The sequence below is a fragment of the Quercus suber genome, unplaced genomic scaffold (assembly GCF_002906115.3).
Source record: "Quercus suber isolate HL8 unplaced genomic scaffold, Cork oak 2.0 scaffold_200, whole genome shotgun sequence".
Lineage (NCBI taxonomy): Eukaryota > Viridiplantae > Streptophyta > Magnoliopsida > Fagales > Fagaceae > Quercus > Quercus suber.
In genome coordinates this window covers 250174-255556 of record NW_027069658.1, presented here as the reverse complement: position 1 = coordinate 255556, position 5383 = coordinate 250174, and the positions used below count along the sequence as shown (strand labels likewise).

At 35.7% G+C, this 5383-nt stretch overlaps 1 long non-coding RNA gene across 1 annotated transcript; it reads left to right on the top strand.

Annotated features, from left to right (window-relative positions):
- Window positions 1-1625: 1625 nt before the first annotated feature.
- LOC136069968 (uncharacterized) lies at window positions 1626-4841 on the top strand. Its single transcript, XR_010631165.1, has 3 exons — window positions 1626-1719; window positions 2936-3002; window positions 4234-4841. It is a non-coding gene; the product is annotated as an uncharacterized LOC136069968 (long non-coding RNA).
- The last annotated feature ends 542 nt before the right edge of the window (window positions 4842-5383 follow it).

The window sequence follows — 5383 nt, the reverse complement described above, 5'->3', positions numbered from 1 at the left end:
AACTGAAATTCGTCACTAAAAGTGTAACAAATTCTAGCTCCTTTTGTGACGAAACCAAAATTCGTCACTAAAAGTGGGCAATAGCGACGAAAATATTTCGTCGCTATATGTTGGGTTAGCATCAGGCGCCAAACGAAAAGGGAGGCGCCAAACTAAATTTATCTACAGCGACGAATTATTTCGTCGCTAAAAGTTTAAGTTTTTGTGACGAAAACGTTCGTCACTAAAGGTGCTACTAATAATACTATTAGTGACGAAACTTATTTCGTCACTAAATGTCACAAATAGTGACGAAAATAAGTCGTCACTAAAAACAAAAGTTGGCATAATCGGTATATTATCAGCGACGAAGTTAAATTTCGTCTCTAAAGGTCACTAATAGTGACGAAAATAGAAGTCGTCACTATAACTTTTACACTAAAATCAGATTCAGCCCATTTTCTTCTCATTTTGTTTTGTTTCACTCACCCTCTCACACTAAGTTCTCACTCTCTCACAAGTCGTCGCCGTTCCCATCATCACCGTCGCCAAACCGTCACAAGCCGTCACCGTCACAAGCCGTCGCCGTCCCCACCGTCACCGTCACCAAACCGTCACAAGCCGTTGCCGTTCCCACCGTCACTGTCGCCAAACCGTTGCCGTTTCGTCGCCAAACTGTCGCCGTTCCCATCGCGACACCAGCGACGCTTTAGCTGGCTTCCGATTGTGACGATTCAGACGCTGGAGACACTTCTGCTCTGACCGGTGACGCTTCACATTCGTGACGATCCCAGGGCAGAACCCATTCACGACGCCATTCGCAACAATCCCAACGCCGTTCCCATTCGCGACGATCCCTTTCGCCGAACCCATTCACGACGATCCCATTCACGACGATCCCGTTCTCGACGATTCCTATTCGCGACGATCTCAACGATTTCGACGATTCCCATTCGAGAAGATCTCGACGATTTCGATAACCATTTGCGACGCTGATTCCCATTCGCGACGATCCTCCCTTTCGTCGTGGCCTTTGTTCGGAATTGGTAAGTTTTTATTTTTTATTTATTTATTTTTTCACCTTCCCTTTTCACTTTTATGTTTATTTTTCTACAAATGATAAATTTTCTTGTTTTAAAGGCCTTGAACAGTATACGTATCAATTGTTGTTCTCCTACTTGTCTGAAATGTTACTCGGTATATGAAATAGGGGTTTGGTTGTATATTCAATGATTTTCCTATTACACATGTTATGTGTTTGTTGTTCTTCATAAGTCAATTAATAGTTGGTGGGTGATGTACATAGTTTTTTTTTTTTTTTTTTTCTCTCTGAAGTGAAAGATTGAAATTTTTATTAGTGCCAAACTACAAAAATTGTTACATAATAGATCACATATTATAGCTGTTGGGTTACTATTCTTTTGTTTGTTGAGTTCGTCTGCTGCCTTGTTGCTTTGTTTGTTTAGTTCATCTAAATACTTGGTTTAATAGTAATGGAGGATTCAGAGCTAACATTTCTATAATTTGGTAAAAGAAAAAAAAAAAAAAGGTGAAAATTTTATAGTGTTGTTAAGTGGTATGAATACTTTCGAATTTGGTTAGGCAGTTCTTGGTATCTTTAATTAAAAGTTTTATCACAACTTTCAAGGCAGAAGAATGCAACTTCCATTTTTTGGTCCTACTTGGTAGCTCTTTAAAAATGATCAAGGACTGGTGGGAAGACAAGGATTGGAATCAACGGTATGTTTTCCTATGAGTATTGTTGTTGTGTTTTGTTTTAGTTTGCAGGATAAAACAATTTTTGTTTGTTTTTTTGTTTGTAGTTGTAGGGTTATGCATTAATTAAATGAATATTTATAGTTGACTTGAAGATTAGATGTTAATGTGAGGATTTATAGCTGTAGATTATTGTGATTTATAAAGGGGTTTTTGGGTTTGCACATTGTTTAAGTGTTGAGATATTTCACAGTTTTAATAAATTTTGTGGTTTTTTCATTGTTTGCTTATGGGTCTATTATTAAGTAGTTTAAAGAGTTCAGTACATGATAACAGCTATCCCATCTATCTTGGTTATGGAATATAAACTCTATTTGTTATGCCCAATGTGATAAATTACTTGGAAAGGTCCAATCTGTTGTTGTGTTCTTTGAATATGGTAAGCACTCAAAGGATTTTCTTTGGGCATTGCTTCTGATGTAGGTTGGAGTGCTGCCCTCATCACTTTTCTGATTGGTGTAAACACTAACTGTATTACATGTGTAAGTTATGAGTTTGTGTAGTAATTTATGAGAGAATCATTTTTAAGACTGAAGTACTTATAAATTTAACTTTTCTTTTGCAGGCTAAATACACATTGATTGCAATAACTTTAAATTTTTTCTGAAAGTTGTAAGCTTAGCTTGAGCAAAGTAAGTAAATTTTAGTTGAAAGAGTGGACTGATATATTTGAGACCTAGAAAATACACTAACCATTCTACTGGGCATTGCTAAGAATACTCTACTAGCCTACTTTTTTGATATCCTACTTCATTGGATAAGTATTTGTTCTCTAGTTCATTGGATTGCATGATAAAAGTTTGGTCTTCTATAGTGAAGAACAAATAAGTTATTGAATCACAATTAGTTGCATTTAATTTCTTATTTGCTTTCCCCCTTAAGTAATTGTGGTGTGAATGGTGTGCTACAGTCCTTGAGCAATGTTATTAATTGGTTTGGTAATGGCAAAATTGTACTATTATGTCAGAAACTCAATAGTTATAGTATTTTGTTGCAATGCCAGGTTGTGGATACTGTAACTCTAGTTTTTTGAGTACATTTTTCAATGTACAGTATTTTGAGTTTAGAAATTCATGTTATTTTGAACATTGAGGATAAAACAATGTAGTGTTATTATTACATAATGAAAATAAATAGTTATATGCCCTAAGTACTTATAAATTTTACTTTTCTTTTGCAGGCTAAATACATATTGTTTACAATAACTTTGGATTTTTTCTGAAAGTTGTAAGCTTAGCTTGAGCAAAGTAAGTAAATTTTAGTTGAAAACCTTATAAAACTCTATACTTGTGATGTTGGAAATTGGATTTGTGGTGGTATGTTATGTTGGAGCAAGCGGGTGGCTTGCATGGTGTTATAAGGTGGTTTAAATACATATTGGGAGTGTTTTTCAATTCTTGCAAATGTGAATGAGTATTGTTGACTAGATATGATGAATATTACTTTATTCGATTTCAATACTTATAAACACTCTATACTTGCGATGTTTGTGATTGGTTTTGTGGTGGGTTGTTGTATTGGAGCAAGCGGGTGGCTTGCATGGTGTTATAAGGTGGTTTACATTTATATTAGAAGTGTTTTTAGTTTCTTGCAAATGTGAATGAAACTGATTAATTAGATGTGATGAATATTATTTTATTCGATTTCAATACTTATAAACACTTTATACTTGTGATGTTTGTGATTGGTTTTGTGGTGGGTTGTTGTGTTGGAGCAAGCGGGTGGCTTGCATGGTGTTATAAGGTGGTTTAAATACATATTGGGAGTGTTTTTCAATTCTTGCAAATGTGAATGAGTGTTGTTGATTAGATGTGATGAATATTACTTTATTCGATTTCAATACTTATAAACACTTTATACTTGTGATGTTTGTGATTGGTTTTGTGGTGGGTTGTTGTGTTGGAGCAAGCGGGTGGCTTGCATGGTGTTATAAGGTGGTTTAAATACATATTGGGAGTGTTTTTCAATTCTTGCAAATGTGAATGAGTGTTGTTGATTAGATGTGATGAATATTACTTTATTCGATTTCAATACTTATAAACACTCTATACTTGCGATGCTTGTGATTTGTTTGTGGTGGGTTGTTGTATTGGAGCAAGCGGGTGGCTTGTATGGTGTTATAAGGTGGTTTACATTTATATTGAAAGTGTTTTTAGTTTCTTGTAAATGTGAATGAAACTTATTAATTAGATGTGATGAATATTACTTTATTCGATTTCAATACTTATAAACACTTTATACTTGTGATGTTTGTGATTGGTTTGTGGTGGGTTGTTGTGTTGGAGCAAGCGGGTGGCTTGCATGGTGTTATAAGGTGGTTTAAATACATATTGGGAGTGTTTTTCAATTCTTGCAAATGTGAATGAAACTTATTAATTAGATGTGATGAATATTACTTTATTCGATTTCAATACTTATAATACATTATGTATGCGTTGTTCTTATTTTACTAAAGTAGGATTCATCTTATAATTGTAGTCAAACATGGATAAAAGTTGGATGACAATAGGTAAGAACCCGATGGCAGATTAAGTCATCCATATATTGAAGGGGTCAATGCATTTATTGATTCTGCAAGAGCGGTTTTAGACTTGAGTGGTAATATTCCATGCCCGTGTATGCATTGTGTGAATTGCTATCGACAATCTCCTCAAACTGTGCGTACCCATTTGCTTCATCGTGGAATTATGCAATCTTACATTAATTGGTATCATCATGGAAAGCTCATGTATTGAATGAGAATATTCATGATAATGAAATGTCGGATGGTGATCATATGGATGGTATCGATGCCTTGGTAGATGACCGAATTAGAGGGGAACCAAGAAATGCAATTGAAGATGAGGAGGTACGTCATTTTGACAAACTTGAGGAAGATGCGAAGCGTGAGTTGTATCCGGGTTGCACTGATTATAGTATTTTGAAGTTTGTTATTGAGATGTTGAATGTAAAGGTAATGACAAACTTGAGTAATAAGGGAATTGATATGATGCTAGAATTGCTGACAAAAGTTTTACCGAAAGGTAACTTGGTTCCAAGGTCAACTTATGAAGCAAAGAAGATATTACGTGACTTAGGCATGTCATATGAGCATAGAGATGCATGCAAAATGATTGTGCACTATTTTGGAAGGAAAATGAAAACCTTGATAAATGTCCGGTGTGTGAGGTGCCTAGGTACAAAGATACACGTACTCAAGGTAAGAAGATTCCTCACAAGGTATTGCGTTACTTCCATTGACACCGAGACTAAGAAGATTGTACATGTCAAGCCAAAGAGCTAAGGACATGAGATGGTATATAGACAAACGTGTGGATGATGGGATAATGAGGCATCCGCTGATAGTGAAGAGTGGAAGGAGTTTGATTTGCAACATCCTGATTTTGCTCTTGAACCTCGCAATGTAAGGTTGGGGTTGGCTACAGATGGATTTAATCTTTTGGGAATATGAACAACAACTATAGTATGTGGCCTGTCATACTTATCCCCTATAATCTACCGCCTTGGTTGGTTATGAAGGAGCCATATTTTATGTTGTCCTTGCTTATTCCGGTCCCCATCAACGGGGAATGAGATTGATATTTATTTGAAACCATTAGTTGATGAGTTGAAGGAGTTGTGGGAAGAA